The sequence below is a fragment of the Pezoporus occidentalis genome, unplaced genomic scaffold (assembly GCF_034315485.1).
Source record: "Pezoporus occidentalis ecotype Australia unplaced genomic scaffold, CSIRO_AGI_Poc_V1 ctg37, whole genome shotgun sequence".
Taxonomy (NCBI): domain Eukaryota; kingdom Metazoa; phylum Chordata; class Aves; order Psittaciformes; family Psittacidae; genus Pezoporus; species Pezoporus occidentalis.
Genome location: NW_026915691.1, coordinates 4,997,400 through 5,013,922, shown reverse-complemented (window position 1 = coordinate 5,013,922; position 16,523 = coordinate 4,997,400). Strand labels below are relative to the sequence as shown.

Genomic DNA, 16,523 nt, shown 5'->3' with positions numbered 1-16,523 from the left:
GATTGGCACAGGCCATCAACAGAACCCAAAATTTTTCTTTCCATCCTCTTCTGGCAGTCTTTCAGCTGATGCTGGGAGGACCTTATTTGCTTTCTTCTTCAACTAACACTTTCCCTTGGCATTAAAAATATCAGCAATGGTGCTGATACTGGCAACAAGTCTAGAGTATTTTTTCTGGCTCTATTGAAAAGGTGAGTTATGACTCACAGTGGCCAGCCTGACACCAAATAATTCTGTGTAGACGTGTGTAAGGTGTGAAAGCGTTTTGTGTGCATCTGCTGAAGCTGCTGCTCATTTTCTGACGCTACTCAAGGCCGCCCAAACCAAAACACAGAAAGATGAAGTCCATGACCTCTGCAGGCCTCCGGCAAACAATCATCAGCAGGAATTACCTGAGATGGGACAAGGAGCTTTGTGGAAACCTGCTTTGGTGCCAGATTAGCACCAAGCGTTACCATGGAGGGTCACTGCAGTTTTCTCCAGGGTGCCAGATGCCTAGCCAAGGATTAAGCCACATGGTCCCAGGTACAGACCTGGTACAGTCCTGGATGCTGAGGCTAGGTTCGGACATAGGATGTTAGGATGTGCAGAGATGCTTATGGATGTTGCACCCCAAAGCAAACTGACCAAAATCTACATTGCAAATAATTGCTTAGTAAGAGAGGAGAACTAGAACGTGGAACTGGCCCTTGGGCTTTCCCATAGCATGAGGCAGAGGCAGGGAATTATTTTTACTTGATGCCAACCATGTCCACTTCCTGCTTTCTCCTCTTGCAGCCACAGACTTCGCTCGATACCAGACACATTCCCTTCACTGCTTGCTGCCACTCGGATACTGCCTTACTTTTGCTGCCTGACCCATCACACTGAAACAATACAGGACATGTTTTACAAGGTACTTCTGTAGTGGGGAGGGAGAATTTGTAATTTTATGGAGCTTGCAAATTGAACTTGTAAAGCCCTTTAAAGCCCATAGCTTGGGCACTTCAAACTACTGATGCTTAGGGATAAAGGCCAGCAAGGGCAGAGGTGAAAGGAGCCAAATTCATTGCTGATAGAACTGTAGGCACTGGAACTTACACAAAGAATGAGTCTGGGTTTGTTTAATCATTAGCTTTACCAAATTAGCCTACCTGGTCTCCCTTGCAGCTTTTGAGAGTCTCCCAGAGCTAGTTGTATCCTCGTTTGGATATGTGAGTGTGAAGGATTCAAGCTGGCACAGCTGAGGCACTGAAAGGACCTGAATGAAATGCTTTTGGCTTGCACTTCACCAAATACAGCAGCATCCATGGGATAACTTACACCTCTGGCAAGCTTTGTTTATATGCCTCAAAGGTTGGGGTGAACACCCCTGGACTGTGACACCACAGGAATGTAAGGTACCTGCTGAAGCAGTCCCCACAAGGAATAAATAGCCATCTATTGTAAATCACCAACCATGAATGTGATTGAAGGCAAATGATAATAATGGCAAGTATTACAGCGGGGCTTCTAATAAAGCCTGCTCTGTGTCCTGAGCCAAGTGCTTTACCTGCCACTGTGAGCTCTGCAAGGTAATTATTCCATGGGCAGCTGGGATGATTGATGGAGATATTCATTAAACACAAACCTGACACTTTGCTCTCTAAGCCCAAATAATCCAACCAGGCTGTCTCTGAATAGGGCACCCTCCCCTCGGCACATTTTTAATGGGGGGTTTCAAACTAAAACCAGCAGTCAAGTACCAAAGCCCAGACCCAATGGGGGGGATCCTGGCTCACTTCTGAGGGCTGAGGGCAGGTGCTCAGGCCAGAGCCAGCTGTGCACACACGGACCCTAAGCAGAGAGTATTAGGCTGTGACAGCTGCAGCTGGCTCTGAAATAAGCACCAGACATGAAGAGATTATGATAGATTTTACTTGTATTATGAAACTGATTTTACATCATATACGAGGCAAAAAATGTCTGCCCCTCAAAGGAATGGAAATCCTTTTGCAGGGCCAGAGCCGCCAACAAAGCCAAGCTCAGGGCTGCTGGCAGGGGTCAGGCTAATGGAGCATCTTCTCTGCACAGTGCTGATCTGCAGTGTATGGCACAGAAAAGAATATCTGTATCCAATAGTCTGGCTTTGATTTGAGGGAGAAATAAACTGTCTTTGATTCTTTATCTTATCTTGTCTTAATAAAAACAGTTTTCAAATTTCTTTGCTGTTTTTGACAGAGAACTAGGCTGCTTTGGTCCAGCTGTTTTTGTCTGTAGTGTCAAAAATAGGGGATAAGGTAAGGAGGTCTCCTTTTCTCTTCATCATCACCTGCGAGGAAAAGCATTCACATCAGGGATGATCATGTTGTGTTTGTTGCACTTCTAGGATGGGGCTCTACTACAAGGCTCTGGGCTGCTGGCAGGACCTAGCTGTCTGTATTAAGTGTCTCTGCTTTAAGCAGGTTTGGAAAGAAATGGTCTCAGAGCAGAGGGGAGGCTGAAGTGGTGGGATCTCCAGCGCAGCGCAGCCCAGCCCAGGGCTCTTTCTGTCACTGCTCCACAAGCAGGGGGGTTTGGTCTCTAGTTAGCAATTCCATGTGCCATACAGACGTGTTAATTCATGAAGAGATCAATCTTACAGTGCTGAATAATAGTAATGGCATATCTAGTACCACCTCATTAGTCCTCTAGTACCTGCCCCTCAGGAGACCCCTCGGCGTTTAAGAGAACAACAAAATCCAACATAAAAAATGCTCTCTTAACTTTTTTACTAGTATCTCTGCACCTATTAAAATGTCACAGTTGCTAGTAAAGAGCTTCTGTTACTGTTAAGATGCTGTCCAGCTGGTTGTGGATTTTTATGAGTATTTTTAAACTATGTGATTTGGGACCAAAAGGGACATAGACTCATTTCTGAAGCAGACCATTTTTGTGTCACTGAAATAGTGCCTAATTCTCCTTTAGTTAGCACCACAAAACAACTTCCATGTTAAAACTGAAGAAAAGCTTAATCATAAGATTAAAGCACCAGATTATAACTTCAGATGTTCTAAAACCTTGGCTGACATGTCTTAATAAAAGAAAGTACTAATTCTGGACACCATAAAGTCCCTGCAAAAATGCTGTCAATGTTTGCTCCCATCACCTGAAATTAGATATATTTTTTTAATAACTCTTCTGGGAACTGGCAACAAGCACGTCTTGGGTAGTGATCAGGTCCCAGGACAGCTCTCTAAGCAGGAAGAGGCTCTCCAGGAAAAAGGAAACTGTGGCGTCTCAGTGGAGTAAATAGCAGGTTTGTCTAAGGATGGAAGGTGCAAGTCACAGAATTGGAAAATGGGTTAGAAAATGATGACCTAAACACATGATCCAGAGGAACATGTCAAGTGGAGATGCCTTGATGGGCCATCAGAGGTTTATCTGAATTCTTAGAAAGCTTTAAGGGGGTTTGTCTTTCCAGATGATCCATCAAGCAACCCTGCTGCGAGAGCAAGGAGTCTGTCACAGGCAGCTGGCCCTAGTGCAGCCCTTAACTGCTCCACATTCTTGCTCTGCCCAGGTGTCCAGGGCTGAAGAGAACAGAGCCGCAATTCCTTGCTCTCAAAATACTGGAAAAACCAAGTAGGGTAATAAGACTGAGAAATAAGAGCTTGTAAATTGCCTGCTGGATATGGGCAGGTATTATAAGCCTTGCCTGCCACCCGAGTGATGCCACTTGGACCAACTCTGGCTAGGACTGTGGCAACAATCTTGCTCCTAAAATGATGTGGATGTGAAGGACTAGCTTTCCTTGTAGTGATCTTCATTGTCCATAGTAAAAAATCTTTTCCCTTTGCCCATGATCAGGAAGTGGGGGTCCCTTCCTCAAGACTTACCCAGGGCACAGCAATCCCCAAAAGTCTAAGCAGCCCTTCAGATAATTCAAGTGGAAACCCCACAGTTTACACAAAGATAACCTCTGGGTCAGGAATTTAGAGTGATCTGAGCCACAAATTGATGAGCAATAAGAGTGTTTCTTGTGCAGACTTGCCTTGCTCTTCCCTAGGCATTGGCCACTGTTGGAGACAAGAGACAGGCAAAGCGGAGCTGTGGTTGGACCCAGTGCTGCCTCTTGCCAAGGCCCTGATTAGCAAAGGCAATGGTGGGAACCAGGGTGTCCAGGCCACTTTGCAGGGCAAACACTCCCAAAGCTGGATATTTTTACTTGCTCTTGACTCCCTTTCAAAGCCAGTGAAAGGCTTGTGGTTCCCAGGGCACATCCGACCCCTCTGGGATGGTCCCTCACTTCCTGCATTAACCAGGTGTTGGCTGCACTGCCTGGGGAAATCTGCCTGGGGAAGCAGGATGCATCACGGCTTCAGGCTCCCCTCATGGCACTATTTAGTCATTGGGGTTATGGGAAATAGCCTGAGCTATCCAGGAACTGACAGTGGGACCCCATCCTGTTATCATGCTCTATGATGGCCCATCAGGAAATGACATAAATACCCTCATTACTCTGTGTTTTATTTTTCATCATTGGGAAGCACCTTTTTGTTTTGTTTCTGCTGGTGGCAGGTGACCAATCACAGTGCCCTGGCTCCCCACATCCTGCTGGACAAGGTCTGCCTCTGTCCCTCTGAGAATCAGGCAAAGGATGTGCCTGTTTGCCAGTGTTTTTTCTTGCTGCCCCAGTGATGTTGCCTGGGTCAGGAAATAAACCTATTTGGAACGTGGCAGGAAGGCAGGCTTTTATTAAGCTGTTTGTGTTGGATGTCTCCGTCAAGATGGGCACTACATCAGCGGGGACAAATGCTATGAGAATCTGTGTTCACACAAATCTGGCTGTTTTGATGCAGAGTGACTCCAGGTCACTGACTCCCAGCAACTGACCCCTTCCCTCTTGGAAACCTGCATCTGCCTGGAGTGACCTTCAACACAGATTTTTTGATTGAACATTCACACTTTGTATCCTGCCTATCCTAAGGGAGAAGCTCCCTTTCTTTGCATCTTTGGAAATACATTAAATAGTACTGCAAGTCAATTGCCTTCTGAGAGTTATACACCAAACTGCTAGGCAGGAGAAAAGCAGCCTGCACAGTGGATACAGAAAAGACATTCACCACATGGATGCTGTTGTCTTTCCCTGCTGTGGTCACAAGCTCTTTGAGGACAGCAAGATGGATAACATGGGTCCAACCAGCAGCGTGCACAAAGCAGGCGCCAGCCTGAGACCTAGGAGAGGAGCCCTCTTGCTTTTCTCTTCTTGTCCTGATCCAAACAACCCAATGCATAAAGAGTCACAGAGAACTGTCAGAGGGTGATTTTCTGATTTACAGTGGGACTGTGGTAAAGTATTTCTAACTCAGTTAACAGCTGTTTTGTTAACTCCTAATTTCTCCCATAATCTGTATATTTTTGCCCTAGCTAGGGCATGATCTGTGATATATGATGGAGAGCTTTGCCATTTATCAGGTGCAAGTGAAAGCATAAACTGGTTTTATTAGTTTTCAGAGTGCCAGGTCACATAAAGTAACTGGAGCATGTGTTTAATGTGTCCTGAGCAGTGTCTCCTACCTTTTCTGGTAAGACAACACGTCACACAGGAACTTGCTTTATCTGGGTCAGCAGCAGGACCGCAGACTCTCTCATGCTACTGTTGGGGTGACTTTTGCCTGCACTGTCACACTGGGGTTTGGCTGGGCAGAGATGGGCACCCTGAATGTGGAGATATTCAGGCACTGTGGGACAGGACCAAGTCATAGGGAAGGGACTGCTGAGTGACTGTTCACACTGGGACATGCACTGGTGGGGCCAGCGTAGGGGCAGATGACACAAAAAGATTTCAGATGCCTGGGTGGTATTTGCATGCCACTTTAGCAAGTGACTTGCAATGTCAGTGTTGCCAGCCAGGCCCTCTTTGCTGTAGGACTCCCCTTCCTCCTAGCTCTCGCCAGCCTCTGTGTGGATGAGCAGTCCTCACCATACAGCTAGCTTGGACGTGACTTCACTCACCCAGGGCTGCAGGAACAAGAAGATGCTAGCAAAGGTCAATAGAAATAACATGCACAATCTTGGGAGCAAGTTCTACTAACGGGGACAATCTTACAAAACCCAGCCCTAATGGGAAGGCAGGAAACTGTTAAGTCTCAGCACCCTCTTCTCAGCTGAGGACTGTATGGTGGCACATGTGATGAGGTTGGCATAGGTAATATATCTTGATGCCATCCCAGGGCCACATGTAATTTTTAGCTATACTTTTCCTATACAAATGAAAGGGGAGGCAGACGTAAATGGTGCCCTGCTCTTGTGTTTCTTAAGCACTGACTTTCCTAAAACTTCAAGAATCAAAAATTGTCTCCATTTTAGTTGCAATAGCATTACTAGGACTGTACTGGCACTACATGCTGTATTGGCATTTAGGATGGTCTACCTACCCTTGGAAAAGGTTTTTTTCTATTACTAGAGATTATAGATAGGGGAAACTAAGTTAAAGGAGTTGACTTAGGAGTTGATAGGAGCCCAGCCTGTATCTCTTGAGTGAGATGTGAGGGATGTAACTGTAAGACCAGGGATAACTCCTGAAATAATTTCACTGCAACCCAGTATGCTCCTGCATCTGAAACTCGGCTGTTTAGGGCAAAGCTCTGCTCTGAAAGAAATAGTGACTCAGCCCTTTATGGGTTCCACTGCATTTACGTTTCCTATCGGTGAGCATCCCTTAATTTTTTTTGGAAGGAAAGGGTGTAACCAATTCATTACTGACCCTGGCATCCCTGATCTGCATTGGATGCTTCCACTCTGTAACTCTAGATCAACGGTGGTGATTATAACCACATGACAGAGACGGGTGAAGGTGGTGAAAACCACTGTAATCACACATGGGGTGATGTGCTGATGGATGGCCTGTGCCTGCAGGATCCCAGGCTCTGGGCAGCCTCCTGAGCTCCTACACACCGCACGAAAGCCCCTAAGTGGCTCCGCAGCTTTCCCTGCAGGAATTCAGCTGCCCCCACAAGGGTCCTCCCAACATGGAGCCGTTGCTATTGGGCAACAAAGAAAATGTAATATCGCCTCTATGAAATGTTGTCATCCAACTCCCCGATCAGAGCCTGTGATCCTGCACGTGCAGTCTAGACAGCCTGTGTCTTGGTCCTGCAGCTCTCAGCCTGTGGCTCGGGAAAGCCAGGGCAGCTGGAGCACAAAGTGACTGGATTGTTTTTGTGTAGTCCTGGCCCTTAAAGGATGGGCAGAGACTGCTCAGGTTCTGGCACAGACTGAAGCCACCTTTGGGTGGCTTCTGAGCTTGATCTAGTATCATAAGTGGGCCCATCTTCTCTCCCTAAATACCTTAAATATCCTCTCTTGATCGTAGTTGGATATCCAAGTTTTGCTCAAAACAACTTCCATTCTTCATAATGCCATCAGAAGAACCTCGGCATGAGAACCAGATGTGGTTCTCCTGTCACCCGCTCACTCATACACAGACTATTAATCTGTGCAGGGCTGTGTTATAAATGGTTTGATATGTATGTAAATTGCAGAGCTAGTGTTGTTCTTGGCAGCCTCATTCACAAGCTGATGTGTAAAACTCTTTTCTTTGAAGTCTGCAAATAGTTTGCTGGATCCCAGCACCTTCCATATGAATTCATGGGGACTCAGTGTGAGAGAGATGGGCAGCACCAGACTAACTTGCCCCTTGTTTTGGGAGGTATCAGATCTTTCTCCCCCCCTCATTCCAGATGAAGGCAGTTTCCTGGCTTGCCCCAGTTGCCCCAGTATTTGCGAAACAGCTGCAGGTAAGACTCCAGTGACTTCATTGTCTTGCTCTTTTGAGGAGTTTTCATGATGATTTTTCTATTAATCCCTCATTTTATTTTACATTTGTCTTCTGATTGCACTTGCTTAGAAAGGCAAAGTGAGAGAAACGATATATAGCTTTGAGGGAAGAGAATCTGGTCTGAAGCTCTAGGCTCGGTACATTTGGATTTTTCTCTGTTTTTCCCTTTTAACTGAAAGCTTGCAAACACAGAAATAATTTACATTTGGATTATTTATGCCCAAAGTGTTAGCAAGGAAAAAAAACCCAAACTTGGATATTTCAGCCAAGCCAGCACTTACTTAGACAGTATGAATTAGACCATTGTCTAATCGAGTATTTTACTTTTTATGCACAGTAGGACCTGCACATTAAAGGAGAAGCAAGAATCCTTTTCTGGTATTAAAAAATAAAGAACTGAATCATTCATACTGAAAGGAAGACGTTTTTCCTAACACTGGCAATCATCAGTTAACTCCTATGCTTTGATGCATAAGTGTTTCTAGCATACATTCATCTAGTCTGTCTATTTATTTCTGCCCTAACTCAATAAATGTCACTATCCTTTTTATATGTGAAAATGTTTGTGTTCTTGATATAAAATGGCCACTTATTATCCTATAGCCCTTTAGTCACCAGTGGATCTTTTGGGAATTATTTCCATGATCTAGTTGCCACAACAGAAAAAGATTTGCTCTTATCATGTCCTCCTTCCTTTTGCCAGTGGAAATAACTGAAATCTCACATACTTAAAAGGTCTCACATAGGCTCTTTGGTAACTTCCATTGGCTTGGGAATTATTCTTGCAATTCCCTAGCAAATGACTCGGAGCTGCTGGATATTTTTCTGTTGTAGAAAAGAGGAGGGGGAGTGTGTGCTCCTTAGTGCAGGTAGAAAGGTCTGAAGAGCCTTTTGAATAGTTATTTGATATTTGCTCCAGTGCTTACAACACACTCTTGCTTCCAGCCTGGACCCTATTTTTCTTATAAAAACATTCCCTGATTTGTTACCCATCTGCATCTGCCTGGATTTTTGTTGGCTATGCCCTGAGGTGGCACCACGGACTACGTGAGAATTTTCTCCTTACCTTGAAAAGACCTTTAACTTTCCAGAGCCAAAAACCCCATGAGCATGGACTGCTGGTCAGGCTTATTTTCATGTATAGAGGAAAGGGGATGCTGCAGATTGGGTATTGTTGGAGGCTTATGTTTGGCTGTGTTCTGGCAGGTGTCTGGGTCGAGATCATGCTGGGGAACTTCAATTGTGGCCCAGTTGGTGTAAGAAAGGATAATCTAATTTGCCTTTTTTCCACCCAGCTCTTTCCTGGGATGTGTCAGGTGTGTGCTCTATCAGGCCTATCTCTGTGACTCCCACATCAATGCTCTGAGCACCTCAAACACATCCCACATATAACCATCCCATGTGGGAGGCTCATATTTTAATTTTCACAAAGTGATGTGTCTACTAGGACTTTTCTCAAGTTTTCAGTCCATTTATGACTATGCTAGACTATTTCAAGGTCCTTTCCAACCCTAACTATTGTATGATTCTATAGTTTAAGCTAGAAAACACCTTAAGCCTTTCTCAGGACTTCATTTGTGTCTGTCCTGGTCTTAAGTCTAGGCATGGGGTGACTGCTTTGTGCTAGCTCTCCTAGTGATCATCCCGGCTGCCACAGTACCATTTTACCTCTGGAGGGTAGCTTGCATTTCTGTTAGCTTCTCTTGTCCTTCCATACATCAGGCTAGCAGCTATAGTCAGCCAAGAACCGTCTGTCACTGTTTGCACCAGGCTTTACAGGAGCTGCACATCCAGTTGCAGGGAACCCAGATGTGTCTATGTTAAAAATTAGGGCTGAATCTCCCCTGCTCAGTATTGTGATGATGCACACAAATTCCCTATGAGGTCCAGACAAGAAACACTGATATGTCATGTTAAAACTGTTCCCAAACCTGGAAATCCAATGAAGGCATCGGCTCTCTCTAGGAAGGATGTTCATACATGAAAGTGTGACAGCCAATGAAAAAGAGATTACCAGACAAAGAGCTCTGTTAGCTTCTTGCTTTTCAGTAGTTATGGATCATGTGTTTAACAGATTTCTACTCTATTGTCCTACAATTCCCCTCAGCAGAGAGACTTATTTTAACCAAATGGACCACATTTTTACTTGTTTTTCTAAGAGCAAACCATGTGTGCACCAGGGAAGTTTTTACGGGCTATGAAGGAGCACTTATAGGTGCAAAGTATCAACATTCCTGTAAAATTAAATTAATTACCTGTTGGGAACAAGGATTTCTTTTTTCCTTGTTTAACACAAATTCCTAGCTCTGCCCTCCAGTTCCCTTCAAAACTGGGAACTCGATCAGATTAATCAAGGCTAAAGGCATTTCCGCTTGCTATTCAAAACATTGCAACTCCCCTTTGTCCTTATCATAGTGCTGTTCAATCACTCACTGCCATAGTGGAATGGGCTTGGCTGGGGGACAGGGACAATGCGTGTGCTTCCTTTGACTCAGATCTGCTTTCCTTCTCTTTAGTCACTGTAGCACCTTCCATTGCTCAGAGCCCAGAAGTAAAAGCCCTTCCACAGTTGGTCAGAGCTGGCAAATGGACTTATGAAGGAATCTACATTGTAATTTCACTCAGGCTCACCTGTCCTAAGAGGTCTCTGCCTCATTTTTACCCTGCTTCTCTGAGAAAGATGCATGATTTTGCTATCCTTCTTTTATATTTCAGGTGGCATCAGCTACAGAACATGGGCTGCCATCACATCCTTTCCTTTTATTTCAAAGGAGTCCTTAGCCTATGCCAGCAGACAGCTCCACTTTGTCAGGAATATGCTCAGAATTCAGTGATGAAGCATAAAGTGTACTGGATATAACGATCTGGAAGGAAAGAAAGAAGGGATACAAAAGAGAGATGGAGCTCTACAGGAAAATGCATAAATCCAAGAAGCTACTTCAGATTAGAGCTGGGGAAAACTCTTTATAAACATCAACCAGTTCCTTAGAACATGTACTTTCAGTTCCTCAGGACATATACTCTGTCACTTCTGATGGCAATACAGACTCAAGAGCTGACTGCCCACTTGTCATTTGTACTCCTGAAAGCTATTTGAAAATCGAGGGATTTCAGAAGTTCATCAGTCAATTAATTTAATCATTTAACCATAAATATATAGAAATATATATAAATATATAGAAAGCACAATCAAAATGATGGAATCCCTAGCAAAAACCTTCCCAGTTGTTAAAATCTTTCAAAGATCTAGACAGTAAAAGCTTGGCCAATATAGCTTATCCGGCCTCCCATGTAGCGGTCATCTGATCACAGTCTTCATAAACATCTCTGGAAAACATGCATGCGAGAACATAAACTGCAAAGGTGGGCTGACCGCAGCTATGCACCATGTCCCCAGCATGACACACGCTTCTGTACTGCTGTGAAGTCACCCTCTGTGTCTTCACAGCAGTTGCAGGTTACAGCCATTAGAACTAGATGGAGCCACTTAGAGCTAGAAGTTATTTTTTCTTACAGCTGGCTCTGGAGTCTTTACGTAGTTGATTCAGGATATCACCTGTATTAGAGATGGAGAAGACTCCATGTGTGTTCCCTCAAGCCCCTTAGAACAGAACCCTTCCTTACAGTCCTATGTGCAATTGGCGCCTGCAGAGTTTTAAATATCCTGCATAAGGGGTTTCTCTCACTTCTCTTGGAAAATGACTAGAACTCATCAGCTGGATGTCCTTGTAGCTTGAGCATACTCATGGTGTTAGTACAAGTCTAGAGCCAGGTGTATACATGGATCTGAGCGGGCCCAGCAGGAATTCCCTGCTGAGATGGTCTCACTGGGGACTAGACAGTGCGTATTGGCGTGCAGGAACTTGGCACCTTTAAGACAATTCTGTGGCCCTGTTCCTGCAGGAGGAGGAGTTTCCCCCTTCCTTTTTGTCCATGTGACACACACTGAAGGATCCCTGAAATATTAAAATAAACAGAAAGCTTGACTTGCAGAACCTGTCTGCTAAGCCAGGAATCACATTTCTTGCTGCAGTTTCAAACTGTCATCCAGAGACTTGTAAAACATTGACAAAACCCCCTTTGCCCCCAGAGCTTTCAACAAAAACAACAGCCCAGTACTTGCACCCATCCCTGAAAGAACAAATATATTAGTCTGTTCCTGCTTCATTCTCCTTGCTTTTACCCTTACAAAAGGAGGAGCTCTGAGCATATTCTCCTTTGTATTTCAATTCCTTTTCCATTCTTTCTATTATAGCTGATTTAAGGATTAGAAGGCCCCAACATGCCAGATGTGGGGGAAGCAAGCTTAATGGATGTAGTAAAAGAAATGTAAGGAAACCCCTGGTCTAAAGGCCCATTTCCTGCTAACTCTCATCACTGGCTGCTTTCAATGAGGAATGCATAATCTCTTGTTCAACAGAGCACTGCTAGCTTGTTCAACAGAGCACTGCTAGCTTGTAAAGTGGGACTGCTCTGAGGATAGCTTAGTACTACAAGGTGTAGTAAAGCACAGGATTCCTATGAGATAAAGACCTCTAACTAGATTATAGATGGATCTGAGCAAATATTACATATATGCGCGCGCGCGCGCGCGCGCGCGGGGCGGGGCGCGGCGGGCGGGCGCGCGCGCGCGCGCGCGCGCGCGCGCGCGCGCGCGCGGGCGGGGCGGGGCGCGCGCGCGGCGGGGCGGGGCGCGCGCGCGCGCGCGCGCGCGCGCGCGCGCGCGCGCGCGCGCGCGCGCGCGCGCGCGCGCGCGCGCGCGCGCGCGCGCGCGCGCGCGCGCGCGCGCGCGCGCGCGCGCGCGCGCGCGCGCGCGCGCGCGCGCGCGCGCGCGCGCGCGCGCGCGCGCGCGCGCGCGCGCGCGCGCGCGCGCGCGCGCGCGGGCGCCGGCGCGCGCGCAGGCTACGTAAGCTCCCTTCCTCAGTGACCTGCAATAGACACCACATACATACACAAGGATTGGGTGGGGTGTGTGTGGACCTGGGAGGTCTGTGGCACAGCCAGGAACTGAGTCCATGTCTGAAGGATGACTGTTTCTGTTCTGCACAACAGACATGCCTGTTTCTTCACCTTCATTCTAGTAAGATGCCTGCTCCATTTCTATTGTGAAAAGACAGGGGTTTCCCTAGATGACTTTGAAAAAATCTGAGTGAACAGAAATAATGAAGCATTTTCTTATCCCCTAGCACTTCTTGGTGCTAAACAGATATTAAGAAGGGTGCTGGAAATGTCTTGACTGAGATTCTTGTGAGTTTATGTAGGGTTTTTCAGGTGATGATGTTTGATGGAATATATCCCAGAGCCTTGTGTTGTCGTGTTTGAAAAGAAGGTTCAGCTTATCTGCCACCCACAGGAGTAATCAACTCTTAGGTCAAAGAAAAGGTTGAGTCATTTCCAAAGGAGCTTGGTGTTCTCTTCTACGCTTTGCCCCTCAGCAATCTTAAGTAGTGGGATTTGAGAAGGTGTTTGATATGAAAAAGCAACTTAATTCTACATCCAAGCAAGCCAGCAGACACTATCCCATCCCTAGGACCAATAAATTTTACAGCAGCTGCTCACTGAGTATCCCAGGTTAGGTGCCCAGTGCTTTTAGCAATTCACAATCAACAGCTGGTTTTAAACCAGGGGGTTGTTTGGTGAAGAAAAACTAATCATACACAGACAGATGTGTTCTTTCCTCCTTTGGTTTTCTTAGGAATGCTCTGTCAGCTCTTTGAACACACAGATCTTGCTCATCTCAGAGGAAGGTCAGAGGTATAGAGCAACCTTCTCTTGCCTACCCAACAAGCAGGGCCCAGCTGGGGCTGTTGGACCCCTTTGCTGAGCAGGAGCATTATAGGATCTCTCCGTATTGCCAGTCTAGAAGAACTTTGAGAGCTGAATTGGAAAGCTGGATACACCCAGATGAGACCCGCAGTCCTTTTGGTGAGAGGAAAGACAGAAAGGTGCCAGACAAGAGATAAAGCCTTTCTAAAGCAGCAGAGAGAGGGGGCAGCTGGCTGGACTGCAGTGCCCTGGGTTGGGTGGTTGACACCTTCCTGGGGATTTGTTCTTTGGGATTTCTGCCTGCATCTGCAGAATACTGTGCTTTGCACAGCAGATGCTGAGACCAAGCATAAGAGCTTTACTACCAATGAGTTCAGCAGATGACTTCAGGAACTGACCTGGTTTTGGCAATAGTTATAAACCAAACATGGTCTAGAAACTGTCTTAAAGTGAAGAGTGAGAACAACTGTTTTTGCCACTTTGGGGAGAAGTATTTACACTGCTCAAAATTGTCTAAACAGCCTCTACCTCAGTGATAGGACCAACAAAAGATGAGAACTGGGCTGGATTTTAGCAGTAGAGCTGTTGTAATCTCCTGAATAGGAAACCTTTTGCCCTGGGGATGTTCAGTTCAGTTTAAGAGTGGACTGCCCATACAAGCCCCAACTACTGAAGATGCCAGAAAAGCACAGACTTACAGAGGAGGTGATAGAGAGATGATGGGACAGAGGAAGGCATAAAATTGTAGGCTTTTATTAGGTGTGGATGATTACAAATGTGTTAGGCAACTGCTGCGTGCTTGGCATCCCAAGAAAACTGACTACAGAGCCAGCACCCAGGGAAATGAGCTCTCCAAACTGTAGCTTTGCTAAGAATGTAAGTCAGCTCTTTCTTTATCAAATGATGCAGGAGATCGAGTGAGAGAATTTGTTTCAACTGAACCATCAAATCATTGCTAAGTCATTGCCTGGGCTCATCTATACACATAGCAAAAGCATCTGTCTGGCTCACTGGCCTCCCGAAGTGCTGGCTCAGTGGTTTGCAGCAATTCAGCCACAAGTGTTGGAAGCAAGGTGTGAGATGCTGCAATGAAATTGCCAGCTGACAACTTCCAGGGGAGCTCGGGAAGCTCCATGCAGCCTGCTCCCTCTCACACTCTTTGACTTCCATGACCTCTGCACAGATGTGTAAATGGCACCTGAGAGGCCTGTGTGCAGAGCTGGTAATTTGTCCTCACCCAGTCTATCCCCCACTGGTACGCAGAAACATGCTTGGTGTGAGAAATGTGTCCTTGGCACAAAGCCAGGGCCCAAACAGACAAAGAAATAATGTTTACCCCCAGGGTCTTTCTGACAAACAATAAAAAAGCAATAGAGTCAAGATAGATTACGCGTCAGCTAAAATACTACCTCTTCCTGCCAATTCTTATAAAAGGAGGCAAAGCTGCTCTTCATGCTGAACTAAAACTTCTGTTAAAATACTCAAGGAAAACAATCATTTAGACAGCATCTTTCTTTCTGGCCAATGACAATAATATTCTTGTTAAACCTTCATTGCAACAGTTCGCTTTATAGGATGCAGCAGGCAGTTTGCTTGCTTTGAATACAGTTGCACAGAGGAGGAGAGGACTTACAGCCCAAGATGAACAGTCTGGTGATAGCATCTTTACAAGCAGAGGAATGGACTAAATCCACCTCTGGCAGGTCTAGTTAGCAGCTTTAGGTTAGTTGTTGGCTTCTTTCTGCCCTGTGAATACACTGTCAAAGGCATCAAGGAAACCATGGCCACTTGGGCATCAGATGGTTTGATAAGTGGGAACCCCAGGCTGCCTTCACCTGAGCCAGCAGACAGCATGCCAGCTAACTGGATGCCTGTGCTCACCTGAATGGGTCCTAACCACAAGGAGATGAATAGGCACCGTGTGAATATTTTATTCAATAAACTTGGCTCTGCTGTTGTGTGAAGGGTGAGGCATGTGATTTATTACTTACAAGAATCTGGACAGCCCCTGGCTTAATGTGAAAACACTGGCAAGTGTCAGGAAATTCATGAACTTTACACATACGATTATCAATTACTTTTATTAGCAAACAATTCTGGATATCCTCCCTTTTGAAACAATGCCACTGGCCAAGCAGAGGAAAACACTTATATGGGCCAAAGGTGGCAAATCACACCCTACATTTGCAAATAACCCATAGTCACAGATTTGTCTGGGTAATATCAGTGAGTGGCAACGGTTCTGCTTAGGAACGGATTAAGAAAAGGGCTTGCACTTCTGCAAAGCCTGGGTAAGTTTTCAACGGGCACCACCTATAGCAGCGTTCATCACAAACACAAAGTGACATCAAGCTGTAACTCACTCCACTCACTTTGATGAGCATTGCTCAGAGTCTCTGCGCATGTCTATGCATGGCATGATCTGACAGAGGAGAATCATGCTATTTTCAGTGAAGAATATGACCAGACAGATGAGATAAGCTCGAGATAGCTTCCTTGGCTTGGCAAACCTGAAACTTCCTGTTACAGAAAACTACCCTCTGCACTCAACAGATCCCAATTTTAAATACTGAGCTTCTATGTTAGTTATCAGATGAAAATGAATGTTTTTGTGAGTCAGTCACATCCTATTTACAGCCCTCCATACTTGTCTAAACCCACAGATCTGGCAGGAAGACAAAATATTTACTCACAAGCATCTGTACCTGAAGAGTTCAAAGTGGTAATATAAATTAAGTATTCACTAGATTATGTAGGATCTATTTCAACAAAGGCAACTGAAGCATGGAGTCCTGGCTTTCCCAAAGCTCAGGGATGAAGTTTGTACACTGGAGATCCAGTAATATGTCACACTGTGCACCGACACTGGATATTAAATTCTGCATGAAAGAGTCACTTGTTCTGCATGAGAGTTCCAACGCTTGGTGGTGTCTTGCTTTAAGAGAATGTTCAGATCTTAATTAAGCGCTTAAACATA

At 45.5% G+C, this 16,523-nt stretch overlaps 2 protein-coding genes across 2 annotated transcripts in view; both read right to left on the bottom strand.

The window, feature by feature from the left end:
• Window positions 1-16,523, bottom strand: part of COMT (catechol-O-methyltransferase) — a 363,876-nt gene that overhangs the window by 172,228 nt on the left and 175,125 nt on the right. The gene's annotated exons all lie outside the window — the stretch shown is intronic.
• TBX1 (T-box transcription factor 1) overlaps window positions 1-16,523 on the bottom strand; it is a 162,142-nt gene that overhangs the window by 35,421 nt on the left and 110,198 nt on the right. The gene's annotated exons all lie outside the window — the stretch shown is intronic.